The sequence below is a fragment of the Dendrobates tinctorius genome, unplaced genomic scaffold (assembly GCF_039654945.1).
Source record: "Dendrobates tinctorius isolate UK_male_01 unplaced genomic scaffold, ASM3965494v1 ptg000031l, whole genome shotgun sequence".
Lineage (NCBI taxonomy): Eukaryota > Metazoa > Chordata > Amphibia > Anura > Dendrobatidae > Dendrobates > Dendrobates tinctorius.
Window position 1 is genome coordinate 6703135 of NW_027361699.1, and position 19627 is coordinate 6722761.

Genomic DNA, 19627 nt, shown 5'->3' on the forward strand with positions numbered 1-19627 from the left:
AAGGGATCCCCGGTATGGAAGTTAGGACTGTTCCACTCAGCGCTCTGGTTCTGACCCCAGGCTGACGGGATGATGTGGGATATTAGGGGTAGTAGTCCAGTGGCTCTGGCAGACGGAATGATGTGGGATATTGGGGGGAGTAGTCCGGTCGCTCTGGGTGACGGGATGATGTGGGATATTAGGGGGAGTAGTCCGGCCACTGTGACGGGATGATGTGGGATATTAGGGGTAGTAGTCCGGTCGCTCTGGCTGACGGGATGATGTGGGATATTAGGGGTAGTAGTCCGGTGGCTCTGGCTGATGGGACGATGTGGGATATTAGGGGTAGTAGTCCGGTAGCTCTGGCTGACGGGATGATGTGGGATATTATAGTGAATGTGGCTATGTGGAGTGGGCGGGTCTCTACACTCAGCTTTATATATATATAGATATAATCATTATAATTTGTTCTAACGAACCGTAGTCAGTTACTATGCCCGCGCAGCGTCGGGCTATTCAGCTTGTTTAGATTATAAATCTCAATATCCACAGAAAAGCCCCCCATTACATAAGATAGCTATCCATTGTATGATGATTCTGCTGACAGCTATTTCTCTGAACCTATAGTCAGGAATGGTCTGGCTCATACTACAGTTCCTATGTTCCCTCTAAGAGAATCATCGCTGGACTCCTCTGGTAGATACTATTCTCCCCTCCGACAATAAGATTGGTCATTGAAATTCCAAAGACTAGATCCTACTCTACCCCTACATCATTTGTCAAGAGAGAGCCGGGAGGACCCCACACATAAATAAGTTACTCAACTAAACTTTTTCTCTAATGTGAAAGGGGACCTTAACTCAGAATTTTGTGGCTAGGTATTATTTTCCAGATGTTGTAGACTGTACAATTACAGTTTAGTTTGTGAACTCTTGAAGTATTTTTGTAAAACTCACAAAATGTAATACATGTAACTGTTGGAGTGATTGGCTCGGAAAGGTTGTTAGATACTGCAGTAATCATAGTTAACCCCTCTACAACCCCTATGAACTGAATTTGGCTTTACCATTCTTCTTAATGAAGTGACAGTTTCCTTCCCCACATGTGGTCTCTGTCTTTCCTTGTCTCATTCAGCACTTTAACAAGATGACTGGTTGTCTACAGGTTGTTGCCCAACACAAAGAACAGCACATACAGATGAGTATGAGGTGAAGAGTGATAAAAGTGAAGAGTAATTGAAGCTACATCTTAAAGAATGAAAGAGCACTTTTATGGAAATGTAAAAAGATAATGGCTTGTAAGTCACACACTGTGACTTTTGACTACGCTACTATAGATATTACGCTATTTTGCTTCTAGGCATTGATTGGCTTGAATCTATTTAGAGGTTGTCATAATATATGGGTAGGGTGGCAATGTTTGGGCACTGTATTCCGTATTGACATGGCCTCAATATGCACTATTTATCAGTAATATATGGCACAATCTAGACAATGTATTTACTGTTTTTTTTTTGCACAGGATTGTATAGCTTGTAACAAAAAAAAAGTGCGTCATTTCATTATACCGCCCTAAAGTTATGTGGAAATTGGGAAAATAATTCTTACTGCATTTTAGGAATGGGAACAGCCGCTGGAACAAATAACAAGGAGAGGACTAATATGTTTTACTTTGGTGCACTTTTAAAATAGCCCTGCTAACTGGAGATGAGCAGAGAATTTACTGAAATTTGTGATTTCATGTGTATTTGAATAGTTTGAGATTTAATTCGCAGATCGCAAAAAAAACTTATCCGGCACCATTTCTTATACTATTGAAGCATCTTGGAGCAGTCAAATGCAGTCTCGCCTCTCCTGCTTCCTCATAATGCCCTGCAGCGGATTATCACACCTTGTACAGAGGTGGTCACTACCTGGGACATCACAGATCAGCAGTTCCTGGTGGAGCACAGTTTGAATGGCGGAGTCGTTTTCCATCTCCAGAGTTACTGGGTAAGTCTTTCTCATATAGAGTGTAAGCTCCTATTGTCAATAGTGTCCTTTCTCTATCCTGTAAAGTTCTTATGGCCAGCAAGGTTCTCTCTCTCTCTTGCCTTGAAAATGTAAGCTCTTATGGTCAGTGAGGTCCTCTCTCTCACACCTGTAAATTGTAAACTATTATGGTCAGCAGGGTACTCTCTCTTTATCTCCTGTAAAGTGTAAGTGAGGTTTCCTCTCTGTCACATGGGTGTTTTCCCAAGAAATTGCAATCTTTCCGGTATTGAAATTCACACTAATTTTGTCTGCTGCAAATCAAATCTTTGGGGTAGATTCTGCAAAGTCAGCAAATTCAAATTTCAAAAGATTCGGTCATTTCTACATGACTACGTCTATTAAGTTGTTTTACCAACCCTTATATAACATTTTACATCCACAGACACTACTTGTCTGTCTGCAATTATGTGCTGCCTTTTTAGTGTGTATAGCCTTGACTTTAATTCATCCTCTTTAACATCACCATGATAACTGTGCCCTGGGAACATGATGACACGTGTTTCCATTGCTAAGCTGCAAGCCTTACATCACCAAGCACAATGTAAAGTGTCGGATGAAGTGATGTTAAGTATACCTCCTCCGCCAAACTTTACAGTTGGCTCAATGTTGTCAGGCAGGTAATGTACTCCTGGCATTCCATACCTCTTTAAAAAAATTGTGAAAATGCAGTGTATGCCACACCTTAGTAGTAGGGCCTGGAGGCCCTATTAGGCCCAGACGTAGGTGCCGAGGAGTGATATGGCTATTCTGCGGTGTTGTACAGTTTGGGGTATCACGGCACCCCAGACCCGTTCCCAGGGCACATCTAGATAACTTAGAGGTAGCTAGGTAGGTAGCAAGAAGGCAGACCAGACCTTGGTATGAACAGTTCAAACGGTTTACTAGATCACAGATCAATGATTCACAGCTTCTTCAACATTTAGCCGCAACACTGGATTTCCATACAGGTCCCGGCTGAACGGCAACAGGACTGATACTCTGATAAGGCCAAAGGTTTGGCCTTGCTGTGATCGGCTCTGAAAAGACTATCTGGCAAGGTACTCAATCCTAGCAGCCCTCGTACTCTATGCCTCACCTTTAGTCGCGCTTGACTCTCTCCAATTGCCAAATGCCAACCTCTGGTCACAATAGTGACCAGACTATAGAGGATGTTGATCAGACATCCTCCAATACAGTCTCTTGCCGATTCTTATACTACCACCTGCTGGTATCCAGTGGTATTACAGAGCAACAATTTACATTTAATCAAGCAGAATGACACCAGGCAATACACCAAAGCATGAATTATTCCAAAGGCTCCTATGAATGCATACATGTTTGTAATGGCCTCTTCTGGGTCATTACAAATACACTTATGTGTGCACAATAACAAACTGGGGGGATGGTACTAATATGTCTAACCTTGGCACACTAATGTGTTCAAATAACTTGATTAGTAAGTGATTTTACAAATCCTTCTGCACCCGTCACATCCACCGTTACACCTTGACTGTCTCCAATTATGATGCAAATTGCCTCTTCAGAGAGAAAGAGGACTTGAACTCTATAGTGCCACCTGTTGGAAGTAGCGATCCTACAAGTCACAATCGACCCTTGAATACAGGGGTGGGGAATCTTTTTTCTGCCAAGGGCCATTTGGATATTTATACCATCCTTCGGGGGCCGTACAAACTCCGCCCACAAACTACATCTTGACTCTGGCACTGGTGTCAGGATGTAATCTTTCATTGCATGCCCTTCAGTGTTCATTAGTGAACACTGCATGTGTGTGCTAACAGAGCAAGAAGAAGTTAATGAGCTGCTGGCAATAAAAATACAACTCCGTGCCCAAGAATGCAGTCCCTGAGAATCTGCCCGAGGGCCTGATAAAAGGTCATCGAGGGCCATAAATGGCCCTGGGGCCTGAGGTTCCCCATCCCTGCTTTAATGAGTATTGTAATATGACTTAGGATTATGACCTGTTTTTAGAATGTATCCAGCCTTGTCTCCCATTTTGAGCAACCCTGAGATTTCAGCAAGAGACAGAACTATCCCCCCTGCCCTGAGCACAGTTAATCTTCCATTTAATCTTCCACTGGTGGGATTCCTCAGAGGTGAGATGGCGATAACCTTAGTGTGTGTAGGATGCATGTGATGCTGAACCCCTGTAGCATGGGAATCTGCAAAATCTGAGCACAGAAGTGTGGGAGTGGGGTTTCCAGCTGTGTCATTTGAGGAGGGGAAGTAAACTTTACAGCTGGCAGCCTGTAGCAGCAAGACCTGATAAAGCCCAGATCTCATTAACAAGTGCTCTGTGGGGTCCCAGCAGACTGATGCAGTAAGAAGCAGGGCAGGCTGCCAATGACTTCTCTGCTTTTAGTGTAAACATTTTAGAACATTGGTGTAAGTGCTCTTATCAGCCTAATCCCAAGATTTCTCTTCCCTGGACATTCTCAACTAAAGTCACTGAAGTACAAACAAGAAGTTCAGCGCCGAGGAAGCTTGTACTGCTCCACTACCAGGATTCTCCCAGTAACTTCAGAGTTTTAACAACTTGTTATACAAGGAAAACCGTAAGTGTTACTGACTGTCTGTGGACCTTTCTAATGCCTTATTATGTAGACTTCTTCAAAGATTTTCTGCATTGTGGGAATTTAATCTAATCACTATGAAAAGATGTTATTCTGGTTTTCTAAATCTTTTCTTTTGTTGCATAGAATAGCATACACTAGAAAATTGTATGCAGCTCTGGCAAAAAATAAGAGACCACTGCACAATTTTATAAAAATCAGCTTCTCTACATGTCTGACAGCCATTCCATCCCAGTGTCAGTTGAATTCCAACCAGAATACACCTCATTCTACTGAATGTGCTTCTGATTAGGTGATCACCTGAGCCAAATCTTATTTAACGAAGGAAAGTATAAAAAACCCTGCTATGGTGTTCACAATCCTCTTGTAATAGGACAAGCTAGACAAGTGCTAGTAATATCCCAAAAGAAATAGGAATGGAAAATTAACTTTTAATCATGCCAAAGGAGTTGAAAAGTCTTGAGTGAGGAAAAGAAGGGCTCAATTCTGGCTTTACTAGCAGAGGGATACAGTGAGCGTCATGTTGCCTCCATCCTTAAAATTTCTAAGACGGTAGTCAATTATAACAAGGACAAGCAGCAGACATTGGGAACAGCAAAGCTACAGACCGGCAGAGGGTGAAAACGACTCTGACCGGGATGACCGTCATCTTATTCAAATGTCACTCAGCAACCGCAGAATGTTATCAACTTACCTACAAAAGGAATGGCAAATGGCAGCTGCGGTGAAGTGCACGGCAAGAACAGTTCGTAACAGGCTCCTAGAGGCAGGGTTCATGTAAAGCTAGAAAAAAGCCTTTCATCAATGAGAAGCAAAGGAGAACCAGGCTGAAGTTTGCCAAAGACCTTAAGGAATGGACCACAAAGGACTGGAGTAAGGTAATCTTCTCTGATGAGTCTAATTTTCAGCTTTGCCCATCACCTCGTCGTCTAATGGTTAGACAGAGACCTGTAGAGGTGTACAAGCCACAGTGTCTTGCACCCACTGTGAAATTTGGTGGAGGATCGGTGATGATCTGGGGATGCTTCAGCTGGGCTGGAATTGGGCAGGTTAATCTTTGCGAAGGACGTATGAATCAGGCCGCATACAAGGTTATTCTGTAAAAACAGTTGATTCCTTCTGCTCAAGCAATGTTCCCCAACTCTGAGGACTGTTTTTTCCAGCAGGACAATGCGCCATGCCACACAACTAGGTCAATCAATGTGTAGATGAAGGATCACCATATCAAATCCCTGTTATGGCCAGCCCAATCTCCAGACCTGAACCCCATTGAAAACCTCTGGAATGTAAACAAGAGAAAGATGGATAATCACAAGCCATCAAATAAAGAAGAACTGCTTAAATTTTTGTACAAAGAGTGGCATAGGCTCACGCAAAAGCAGTGTGAAAGAATGGTGGAAAGCATGCCAAGACGCATGAAAGCTGTGATTAAAAATCATGGTTATTCCACAAAATATTGATTTCTGAACTCTTCCTGAGTTAAAACATTAGTATTGTTGTTTCTAAGGCTAGTTTCAGACTAGCGTTTCCGGGCGCAGCGCAGTGCCGCCGCTAAGCTCTGCCCCTGGCCACGCCCCCTCCGGTCAGCTCCTCCTCTGATTGCATGTCACTGCATGCGATCAGCGTACCCTATATTTAGCGTTGGGTACGCTGGTCATGCGCTGGCACACTTTTGCCAAAAGGGCGGATGCGCCAGCAAAAATGTGCCAGCGCACGACCAACGTACCCAACGCTAAATATAGGGTACACTGATCGCATGCAGCGTCATGCGATCAGAGGAGGAGCTGACCGGAGGGGGCGCGGCCAGGGGCAGAGCTTAGCAGCGGCCCTGCGCTGCGCCCGGAAACGCTAGTCTGAAACTAGCCTAAATGATTATGAACTTGTTTTCTTAGCGTTAATTGAGGTCTGCAAGCACTGCATTTTTTTTGTTATTTTGATCATTTCTCATTTTCTGAAAATAAATACAAAAATTGGTGCTTGGAAATTCGAAGACATGTTGTCAGTAGTTTATAGAATAAAAGAGCAATTTACATTTTACTCAAAAATATACCTAGTGTATACAGAGGAAAAAACGAACAAGAAGGTCATAACAAATGGTAGGACTAAAATTGAAGATGTAAAAAATCAATATTTATTGAGATAAGCAATAAAAAATGTAGGCAAGTGTAGCGCTGGTGGCACATGAAAGTACCTGCAACTACTGAAAAGACCAATTAAAAAGGAACACTATCCATAAGTACGTGGTCCAAAGTTAACACATAGAAAATAATGCCATACAAATTAATGAAGGCACTCACAGTTATTCATGAAAAAACCTGCTTAATATGATGCAGAGACAGGAATATATAATGAGTCCATGTGGTCAAGAACGTGCTGGTGTGCTATGTAAAAAAATACTATAAAAAATGTGCTACTATGCTATGAAATATATTGGGATCTTACTACACAATGAAAAAATGGCAAAAGTAAACCACAATGGGTAAAAAAATAATAAAATTTAGTAGGAGTCTAGAAAAGAGCCATATAGAATGTGCCCCAATGCATGTTTAAGCAGCGAATATAAGCACTATGGTGCTACAATAGCAGGGTGAAGTGAAGATATACCTGTGGCAGCAGGTGAGTAGATGCAGGAATGCGCCCCGACGTGTGTTTCGGAAGAGAGCCTTCGCTCTTATCAAAAATATACCTATAAAGAGAAAAATCAGACAAACGGAAAATTTTGCAGTGGTCTCTTAATTTTTGCCAGAGCTGTATTATATATTCTATAGATTCTCTCTAACTCGTGGATTAGTTATTCTTCACTCGCCACTGCTCGAATATTGCCACCATACTCCACAGTAATGTTGTAACTGTGACTTTATTTATGTGCCAACCAAATGACATATTGCTGTTTTTGGGCTCGTGCATATGGCCATATTTTTAGACCAAGTGCATTCTGACAAAACATCAGCTCACACTCAGACCAATGATATGTTATGGGGCCATGCACATGTCCAATTTTTTTCCTTGGACCTCACCTATCCGAGGGAAAAATTGCAGCATATCCCAGTTTGATCCTATATTCGTATCGCATTCGGCCATGCAAGTCAATGAGTCCATGGAAGCCATCAGAATGCATTCAGATGACATCTGAGTGCAGTTTGATTTCCACAGACTAACAAAATGAAGAAGATGGAGACATTTTTTTTCTTCATCTTCTCCTCATCTGAGATAGATTACACTATGTTCAAACTCTGATCAGAGTGTGATTTTCATTGACCCGATTCCCTTGGGTGAGAGAATATATGGTCGTCTGCACCTAGCTTTATATTGTACTTTTTGATGTTCTATTGATTCAAAAGTTATCCGCACTTTGGCTGTAAAATTTATTTTAATCACCTTCCAGAAAAGATAATTACTCCCCGATTTTTAATACACTTTGTCCGTCTGTCAATAAAGATTTTGTATTCCCTCATTAAAAATATTTTAGGCTGAGCTACAAACCACTGCTGTCTTCACCTCTTCATCATATGTGACTCTTCTTCATTGTTGGGCTTCTTTCAAGGGACCAAACAGGTGATAATCCGAACCAACAAAATCAGTTCATGTATACACTCAATGTTGTCATCTGTCATGGATGGGCATCCGTCTCCTTCTTCATGGCTGACACAACTTTCCTTGAACTTCACTATCCATTCATACACACTTCTTCACCACAAAACACTTTCTTCATGCTGTGCACAAAGTCTCCCAAAAATATCAGCACCAGACACACAGTAAGACCACAAAAATCAAACCTCTGCGCGCTGTTGTTCTTTTGTGGGGCAGTCATTTTTTCACGCACCCCAGTTGGAAAAGACCTGATGACCGCATTCATTCCTGCGGAGCAGTAAGACAGGGCCAACAGCAGAAAATATTAGATTCACCCTCATATTACCGGGTCTCAGGGGCGTAACTATAATAGATGCAGATGTTGCAATTACACCCAGACCAGGTCACCCAATTACACCAAGACACCCAGATTAGGGTCACCCACAAGGTCCCTTTGTCCCTTTGACTATTACTATTAAAAACCTGTGATTGTTGGGGGCTCTGTTGAATATTTTGCAACGGGGCCAACATGCTTGAAGTTACACCGCTGCCCAGTTTTGTGGGGTTCTTCTAGCATACAATTTTGTAATATTTTACTTTTAAAGATATCCTTGCCTTTAAACAGTTGTCGAATAAATCTGCACTAGTTTTGTGACATTTGGAAACAAAAAGTCAGACCATGATGTATTCACTTGGTGCCGGATCAAGTCCATGAACATTTAAGCTCATCGGTTTTAGTCCTGCAGCTGCTTGATTTTGACTTCACCACAAATCTTATGTGCCAAAAAAAGGGTGACAGGTGGTCTTTAAAGTGTTTCTCTTAGATTACTGTCTATTTAATCACATAAGATTATGAAACTTTATGACTGGCTTACTGTTTTAGATTTGGTCCCCAAGTCATTATATTAGGGGTCAACACAGGACCACATAATGTAAACTGTAGTCCATACAAATAAGTTAGGTAACAGTTATCTATCCTGGCTCCCTGAAGCCCCCGTCTCACATAGCGAGATCACTTGTGAGATCGCTGAAGCGTCACCGATTTTGTGACGCAATCTCGTTACGTGTGACATTTAGCAGCGACCAGGCCCCCGCTGCGATGTTGTTGATCATGCTCAAATGTCCTGGGCCAGTTTTTGATCGCTGGTGTCCCACTGGCCAGCATGCATCGCTGTGTTTGACACCTACGAGCGACCTCGTTAGCGACTCAGAAATCATGGACACAGGCAGGAGTCATCAGAATCGCTGTTGTGTCACAAGGTCCCTATGACCGCCGAGGTCATTATACGGATCGCTGGATTGTTGCTGCGTCGTTGGGTAAATCTGACTGTTTGACAGCTTACTAGCGACCATTTAGCGACGAACCAGCGATCCTTACCAGGTCGTGTCGTTGTTGGGACCGCTGGTGCATCGCTAAATGTAACGGTACCCTTATTAACATGCCCAATCTGTACATCTAATCAGGCAAGCTGTGAGGGTGGCCAACAGATACCCTTGGCGCTGCTTATCATCCAGGAAAACAAGAGGTGGATAGGTTAAAGCTTAACCTGCCAAAGCTTGTTTCCCTCAGCGGTAGACATTAATAGACAATCAATGTGTCCTACATAATGATGCTGCCATATAGTGTCCAAAATCTTTTCATACGTGCAATTTCATTAGATTTCCATTCTTTCCTTTTCTATCACATAATCTAGTTGCCCTTTTTTAAAGGGTTTAAAGATGATGAAAAAAGCAGACATACCAATACTCACCCTCTCAAGGTTCAGTGATACCACTCTAGTGCTGCTCTGATTTTTGCTCACAGGCTACTGTGGTGACCTAACGTCTGCAGAGCATGTGACCAGAGCAGCCAATCACTGGTTTGTGCCATCTGCATAGGCAGAACTGCTGAGCTCAGTGATTGTCTGCAGTTATCATGTGTGCTGTAGTTGCAACATCACTGCTTCAGGCAGTCAACAAACTTGATTCCAGCTCACCCAGTTGCTCTGTGCTCATCCACCTGGGGCTCAGACACCGGCCTCGCCGTGGCGTCACATCAAGGTGTAACACCCCTTTAGGGCTACCACTGTACCCTGGGTGTTATGGAGGGTCTCACCTCTTTTGTCCGCAGGGCCTCCACCCGAATCTTGATTGGAGCTCTGTCTCTGGGCTGCAGAAGGACAGTTATCTTCTGCCAGGAGCTGATTCGGGAAACCCCTGCCACAGCTTGGTACACACTCAGGAAGCAGGAGTAAAACAGTTTAACAGATTTATTGCTATAAAGCAGAATTGAGGTGGGTTTAAAGGAATAAATATACAATGCAATTAACTGTGCTCTATAAAAGTTATATACACATCACCGTCTAATTAAACTCCAACCCTGCAAATATAACGTGGCAAAGTCCCCCTCTTCTGTATTTACTCAGTCCAAACGTTGGGGCCCAGTTGCCGCAGATGTTGGCACGCAAAGTATCAATCGTGGGTGCACTTAGATGAACATTGATGTCAATAGTTTATGTTGCCTTGTACTCACTGTAATTAGTGCTGATAGAACCACAAGTCTCATAAGGGCACTCACTGTGTCTCTAATGACCGGAGGATTCTTTGGACTCCAGCTGGGGGCTGCAGGATTTAGACCTTTATCCGATGGGAGTGCCGGCCGGACTCTCTGGATCTTTGCTCTCTCCAGCAACACAGGTATCTCCGTGGGGTCCCCCACACTCTGCAACTTAGGGGAATCAAGATCCACACAGCTCTGTCTCTCATAACCAGCAGCAGCCACGTTCTCTCTCCTCTGCACATTTACTTTCATTTCCTCCACAGCGTCCTCCCCCAAGTCCCTCCTCCTCCCTTCTTCTATCATCTCACTGGAACAAGAATCCCTGGGAGTTGTAGTCTTCTGCTACTCAGGAGAAAAACGATTAGTGTCTGTAGGTCCCTGTTTAACAGCCACTGCAAAACTCTTCTTAGAGTGTGTAAGCTCCAGCATGCCAGTAGATGCTCTGACAGTTCCCTGTGCAGGTGTTACAAAGGAAAATAGAAAAAATTGGAGTCGGGCTCAACAGGACTAAGACTGAATTTTTCTTTTTCGTTTTCAAAAGAAAATATAGTGCGCACAAAATAAAATTTTCATGGTCGACATGACCCAGTCAACATGTTTCGACTGCACTAAACAATCTTACTCATGACTAATTACTCATGAGTAAGACTTTTTAGTGCAGTCAAAACGCGTCGACTGGGTCATGTCAACCATGAAAATTTTATTTTGTGCGCACTATCTTTTCTTTTGAAAAAGAAAAATCTAGTCCTGTTAAGCCAGACTCCAATCCAGTCAACAAAGACAGAGAAATGATGGAGAGGCATTGCTGATCCTGGGTTGGGAGAAAATTGTTGTGTATGATAATTTCAACATCTGCAAGACTGTGAAGTAATACAAAATATTCATGGAAGATAATCTGTTGCCTTGGCTTTGCAAAAGGGATTTTGGATAATAGATTTCCTCTAATAAGGGACACTGATACAATTATCATGATATTTAGCACATTGACTAAACATCCACAGTGCAATTAGAAAAAGTAAGTGAACCCTTAAATGTTATAACTCCCCTTAGCAGCAATTACCTCCACCAAAACTTTCCTGTAGCAGCAAGTATGATGTGCATAAATGTGTATCAGCTCATCAATATTTTTGCAAAGCCTTGCGTGAACAGCCCTCTTCAAATCATAACACAAGATCTTAATAGGGTTAAGGTCAGAACAAGGCCACTTTAAAACAATTTTTTCTAATATTCTTTAGCTGTTTTACTTAAAATCGATGGGTAATTGACTTGTTTCATCATCTTTTCAGCCTGAAGCCTCAGACTGCTGGCCTTACTAGCCTGTGGTAAAATGTTTTGATACACGTGTAAATTCACGGTGTAATCACAAGTAGTGTTGAGCATTCCGATACCGCAAGTATCGGGTATCGGCCGATACTTGCTGTATCGGAATTCCGATACCGACTTCCGATATTTTTTCAATATCGGAATTCGGCATCGGAATCGGAAGTTCAAAGTTGATTGACAGCCTGACGTCATCATGATGCGCGGTGTGTGCGCATCATGATGCGCCGTCATTTCGGGCCTTCCGGGGGTCTCTGCCGGCCTGCCGGGGGCTGTGTGGACTGCCCGGGGTCTGTACCGGCCTGCCGGGGGGCTGTGCCGGCCTGCCGGTGGTCTGTGCACCCTGTGGGGGTCTGTACCGGCCTGCCGGGGGGCTGTGCCGGCCTGCCGGTGGTCTGTGCACCCTGTGGGGGTCTGTACCGGCCTGCCGGGGGGCTGTGCCGGCCTGCCGGGGGGCTGTGCTGATGTCCGGGGGTCTGTGCAAGCATCGTCCGATGGGACTACAAGTCCCATCTGGCGATGCCTGCTACCATGACAGTGATTGACACATTAGCCAATGATGGGACAGTAGTAGTCCCATCATCCGGCTAATGTGTTAAATGTTAAAAAAATAAATAAAAAAATACTACATACATACTACATACATACTACATGCATGCTACATACATACTACATGCTACATACATACTACATATGTACTACATGCATGCTACATACATACTACATGCTACATACATACTACATATATACTACATGCATGCTACATACATACTACATGCTACATACATACTACATGCTACATACATACTACATGCTACATACATACTACATATATACTACATACATACTACATACATGCTACATACATGCTACATACTGCATGCTACATACATACTACATACATACTACATACATACTACATGCATGCTACATGCATGCTACATACATACTACATACATGCTACATACATACTACATGCTACATACATACTGCATGCTACATGCATGCTACATACATACTACATACATACTACATGCTACATACATACCACATATATACTACATACATACAATACATTCATACAATACATACATAGACATACAGTACATATAACATAGAGTAACATACTTACCAATACTTGTCACATTGTTCCCCGAAGCCATTGTCTTTTCCGGAATAAATATTAACATAACAAACCACAAAAATACTCACCCACGATCCGAAGCAGTCCACGAGTGTGTCCCACGACGATCTTGGGTAGAGAACTGCAGCATCAGATGATGCTGCCATTCTCTACGGGCTGCAGGAATCCAATGACGGAAGGTAGGTATCCTTCCGCACTGTATTCCTCCGCCACTTAAAAAAAAAAAAAGTCCCTAGTCTCACTTTATGCCATTGCTGCGTGGGAAATTCATCTTCAAGAGGAAGATGAGAGACACCAGACCTAACAATGCAGATAAGCTGAAGGCTGCCATAAAAGCAAATAGGGCTTCCATAACACCTCAGCAGTGCCACAGACTGATCGCCTCCATGCCACACCACATTGATGCAGTGATTGATGCCAAAAAAGTCCCGACTTAGTATTGAGTGCATTTACTGAACATACATTTCAGTAGGCCAACATCTTGGATTTTAAAATCATTTTTTCAAGCTGGTGTTATAAAGTGTTCTAATTTACTGAGATAATGACTTTTGGGTTTTCATTGGCTGTAAGCCATAATCATCAACATTAACAGAAATAAACACTTGAAATAGATCACTCTGTTTGTAATGACTCTATATAATATATGAGTTTCACTTTTTGTATTGAAGAACTGAAATAAATTAACTTTTTGATGATGTTCTAATTTTGTGAGAAGCACCTGTAGCTGAACCAGCCATAAATTACAGTGCTTTTTGCTATGTTGACCTGGTCCATATGAATGTAAATTGTATTGAAAGTGATTACCTTCATAATCATGTTTGTGCTAGACATTTATGATAACACTTTTTTCTGAGTATCTAGTTGATGAAAATGTATACTATGTATCCCAGCAATTCATAGCAGCACTTAGTTTTAATAATTACCTTGTTTGACTTTATTCAATCAATGGGGATTAATTTTTTGGTAAATATACTGATGGGTGTTTAGGCTCTTTTCTATGCCTGTGTTTATGTAGTTATGTGAATATTGAGTTGTGATCTACAAATAAGCTAATTCCAGATGAAAAGATTTTGAGATAAATATCGATCGCAGCATTTAGATTGCAGGGAGAGGAAGGGGGGTCCCTCTCCCCTATGATCGGTGCCCCCTTCCTTGTTGCCATGGTGACATCCGGGTCACCAGGGCTAGCAAGCTAATTAGATCATGTGCAGTGAATGGGGTAGCTAGCTTGTGTCAATGCAGCACTGTCAGTTATAAAGTATAGGAATACTCCTGCATTGCTATGTTTTATAACTGCAATCAGAGGTGTGAAAGTCCCATAGAGGGACTAAGTAAAAAAGTTAAAAAAAAAGAAAAAAAAGCTGTACAAAAATTTTTTTTTAAAAGACACAACATAATAATAAAAAATTAAAATATATTGTACCCAGAAATAAATATTTTTATGAAAAAAAACATAAAAAGTACACACATCTGGTATTGACAGTTCCGGAACGACCCGACCTAAAAAACTCCTTCAGTGAACACCGTAAAAAAAGGCAAAAGTCTATGCTTTTCCATCATACCGCCGAACAAAAAGTGGAATAAAATATAAAGTGTGATCAAAAAGACGATTGCAAATAAAAATGGTATAACTGAAAATTACATCTTGTCCAGCAAAACACTAGCTGCCATACAGCTCCATCAGTGCAAAAAAGTTCTAGCTCTCAGAATAAAGCGATGCAAAAGTAATTATTTTTTCTATAAAATAGTCTTTATTGTGTAAAAGCGCCAAAATATAAAAAAAATATAATTGAGGTATCGCTGTAATCGTACTCTCTTATTAAGATTACCAAAAGCACAACGGCATAAAAAAAACAACAATTCTTGAATTACTGTTTTTTGTTAAGTCCTCCTCCCAAAAGTTGGAAAAGAAAGTGATTATAAAATTATAGCTCTTACAAGTTTTTGCATCGCCATATGTTATGTATAACTCTGGAACCCTTGAACGTATCCCAGTGATTCTGATATTTTTATTTTTTTTGTGATATATTGTACTTTATGTTAGTGTAAAATTTGTTTGATATAACTTGCGTTTATTTCTGAAAATATTGGAAATTTGGCGAAAAAGTTGACCATTTTGCAATTTTAAAACTTTTAATTTTTATGCTCTTAAGCAGAGTTATGGCACACAATAGTTAATAAATAACATATCCCAAATGTCTGCTTTACATCAGCATGTTTTCTTGTTTGGAAGTTATAGGGGTTAAAAGTTGATCAGCAATTTCCCAATTTTCCAACAAAATTTACAAACCAATTTTTTTTAGGGACCACATCACATTTGAAGTGACTTTGAGAGGTCTATGTGACAGAAAATGCCCAAAAGTGACATCATTCTAAAAATTGTACCCCTCATTCTGTACAAAACTACATTCAATAAGTTTAACCCCTTCCTGACATCCGACGTACTATCCCGTCCATGGGACCCGGGCCCCTATGCCCATGGACGGGATAGTACGTCTACCGCGATCAGCGGCGCCCACGTGGTGAGCGCCGCTGATCGCGGCCGGGTGTCAGCTGATTATCACAGCTGACACCCGGCACAATGTGTCAGGGGCGGTCACGGACCGCCCCCGACACGTTAACCCCTTGCACACCGCGATCAAACATGATCGCGGTGTACCGGGAGTTAAAGGGAAGCATCGGCAGGGAGGGGGCTCCCTCCGTGCTTCCCTGAGCCCCCCACGGCAGCGCAATGTGCAGCGCTGCTGCGGGGGGCTCCTTTCCTCCAGGCCCCCGAATCCAAGATGGCGACGGGGGCCTTCGGGGGCCTGGAGGAAGCTGGCTTCCTCAGTGCCTGCAAAGCGCAGGCAAGAGGAAGTCTTCTTCAATGCCTGTGACAGATTGCTGATCTGTCACAGTGATCTGTGATGTGACAGATCAGCGATCTGTCACAGGACAGTGATGTCCCACCTGGGACTATGTAATAAAGTAAAAAAAATAAAAAAAAAGTGTAAAAATAATTTTAAAAAAATCGCCAAATAAATTAGTAAAAAAAAAAAAAATATTCCCCAATAAATTCATTTTTTGAAAATAAAAAAACCCCAAAACAATAAAAGTACACATATTAGGTATCGCCGCGTCCATAACGACCCGCCCTATAAAACTGTCCCATTAGTTAACCCCTTTAGCAAACCCCTTAAAAAATAAAAATAAAAAACGAAGCAAAAAATAATGATTTATTATCATACCGCCAAACAAAAAGTGTAATAACGCGCGATTAAAAAGACGCATATAAATATCCATGGTACCGCTGAAAACGTCATCTTATCCCGCAAAAAACGAGCCACCACACAGCATCATCAGCGAAAAAATAAAAAAGTTATAGCTCGCAGAATAAAGCGATGCAAAATAATTATTTTTTATATAAAATAGTTTTCATTGCATAAAACCGACAAAACATAAAAAAACGACCTAAATGAGGTATTGCTGTAACCGTACTGACCCAAAGAATAAAACCGCTTTATCAATTTTACCACACGCGGAACGGTGTAAACGCACTCCCCCAAAAGAAATTCATGAAACGCTGGTTTTTGTTCATTCTGCATCCCAAAAATCGGAATAAAAAGCGATCAAAAAATGTCACGTGCCCGAAAATGGTACCAATAAAAATGTCAACTCGTCCCGCAAAAAATAAGACCTCACATGACTCGGTGGGTCAAAATACGGAAAAATTATAGCTCTCAATATGTGGTGATGCAAAAACTATTTTTACAATAAAGAGTCTTTTAGCGTGCGACAGCTGCCAAAAATAAAAACCGCCATAAATAGTAAATCAAACCCCCCGTTATCACCCCCTTAGTTAGGGAAAAATTATAAAATTAAAAAAATGTATTTATTTCCATTTTTCCATTAGGGTTAGGGTTAGGGTTAGGGCTAGGGTTAGCGCTAGGGTTAGGGTTAGGGCTAGGGTTAGGGTTAGGGCTAGGGTTAGGGCTTGGGTTAGGGCTAGGGTTAGGGCTGAGATTAGGGTTAGGGGTGTGTTGGGGTTCGGGTTGGAGTTAGAATTGGGGGTTTCCACTGTTTGGGCACATCAGGGGCTCTCCAAATGCAACATTGCGTCTGATCTCAATTCCAGCCAATTCTGAGTTGAAAAAGTCATATGGTGCTCCTTCCCTTCCAAGCTCTGCCATGCGCCCAAACAGTGTTTTACCCCCACATGTAGGATATCAGCCTACTCAGGACAAATTGCAAAACAATTTTTGGGGCCCAATTTGTCCTGTTACCCTTAGGAAAATAAAAAATTGGGGGCAAAAATATCATTTTTGTGAAAAAAAATGATTTTTTTATTTTCACGTCCGAGCGTTATAAACTTCTGTGAAGCACTTGGGGGTTCAAAGTGCTCACCACACATCTAGATAAGTTCCGTGGGGGGTCTAGTGTCCAAAATGGGGTCACTTGTGGGGAGTTTCAATAGTTTAGGTACATCAGGGGCTCTCCAAACGCACATGACACCCGCAGACCATTCCATCAAAGTCTGCATTCCAAAATGGCACTGCTTCCCTTCCGAGCCCCGACGTGTGTCCATACAGTAGTTTTCTCCCACATATGGGGTGTCAGCGTACTCATGACAAATTGGACAACAACTTTTGCGGTCCAATTTCTCCTGTTACCCTTGGGAAAATGAAAAAATTGGGGACTAACTGATCATGTTTGTGGAAAAAATACGATTTTTTTATTTTCATGCCCGGGCATTATAAACTTCTGTGAAGCCTTTGGGGGTTCAAAGTGCTCACCACACATCTAGATATGTTCCTTAGGGGTTCTCGTTTCCAAAATGGGGTCATTTGTGGGTGTTTCCACTGTTTAGGTACATTAGGGGCTCTCCAAAGGCAACATGACACCCGCAGACCATTCCATCAAAGTCTGCATTCCAAAACGTCACTACTTCCCTTCCGAGCCCTGACGTGTGTCCATACAGTAGTTTTCTCCTCCCACATATGGGGTGTCAGCTTACTCAGGACAAATTGGACAACAACTTTTGGGGTTCAATTTCTCCTGTTACCCTTGGGAAAATAAAAAAATTGGGGAATAATTGATCATGTTTGTGGAAAAAATACGATTTTTTTTTATTTTCATGCCCTGGCATTATAAACTTCTGTGAAGCCCTTGGGGGTTCAAAGTGCTCACCTCACATCTAGATAAGTTCCTTAGGGGGTCTAGTTTTCAAAATGGGGTCATTTGTGGGGGTTTCCACTGTTTAGGTACATTAGGGGCTCTCCAAAGGCAACATGACACCCGCAGACCATTCCATCAATGTCTGCATTCCAAAACGTCACTACTTCCCTTCCGATCCACGACGTGTGCCCATACAGTAGTTTTCTCCCACATATGGGGTATCAGCATACTCAGGACAAATTGGACAACAACTTTTGGGGTCCAATTTCTCCTGTTACCCTTGGGTAAATAAAAAAAATGGTGACTAAAAGATCATGTTTGTGGAAAAAATACGAATTTTTTATTTTCACGCCCGGGCGTTATAAACTTCTGTGAAGCACTGGGGGGTTCAAAGTGCTCACCACACATCTAGATAAGTTCCTTTGGGGGTCTAGTTTACAAAATGGTGTCATTTGTGGGGGGTTTCCACTGTTTAGGTACATCAGGGGTTTTCCAATCGCGACATGGTGTCCGATCTCAATTCCAGCCAAAAACGTCAAATGGCGCTGCTTCCCTTCCGAGCTCTGCCATGCGCCCAGATAGTGGTTTACCCCCACATGAGGGGTATCAGCGTACTCAGGACAAATTGCACAATATCTTTTAGGGTGCTGTTACCCTTGGAAAAATAAGAATTGAGGGTGAAAAGATCATTTTTGTGGAAAAAATATGATTTTTTAATTGTACGGCTTTATGTTATAAACTTCTGTGAAGCCCTTGGGGGTTCAAAGTTCTCACCACACATCTAGATAAGTTCCTTAGGGGGTCTAGTTTCCAAAATGGTGTCATTTGTGGGGGGTTTCCACTGTTTTGGTACATCAGGGGTTTTCCAATCGCGACATGAAGTCCGATCTCAATTCCAGCCAAAAACGTCAAATGGCACTGCTTCCCTTCCGAGCTCTGCCATGCGCCCAAATAGTGGTTTACCCCCACATGTGGGGTATCAGCATACTCAGGACAAATTGCACAATAACTTTTAGGGTCCTGTTACCCTTGGGAAAATAAAAATGGGGTGAAAAGATCATTTTTGTGGAAAAAATATGATTTTTTAATTGTACCGCTGTACGTTATAAACTTCTGTAAAGCCCTTGTGGGTTCAAAGTTCTCACCACATATCTAGATAAGTTCCTTGGGGGGTCTAGTTTCCAAAATGGGGTCACTTGTAGGGGGTTTCCACTGTTTAGGTACATCAGGGACTCTCCAAACGTGACATGGCGTCCGATCTGAATTCCAGCCAATTTTGCATTGAAAAAGTCAAACGGCGCTCCTTCCATTCTGAGCT

General features: G+C 42.1%; 1 protein-coding gene across 3 annotated transcripts in view; it reads left to right on the forward strand.

Moving 5' to 3' along the window:
* Positions 1 to 4293: 4293 nt before the first annotated feature.
* FREM1 (FRAS1 related extracellular matrix 1) overlaps positions 4294 to 19627 on the forward strand; it is a 375258-nt gene continuing 359924 nt past the window's right edge. Inside the window, exon 1 of one of the 3 annotated variants that reach the window (XR_012231567.1) lies at positions 4294 to 4564. The gene's annotated coding sequence lies outside the window, so the exon portion shown is untranslated. The remainder of the gene's footprint in view (positions 4565 to 19627) is intronic. The other 2 variants (XM_073572162.1, XM_073572160.1) reach the window with 2 other exon arrangements.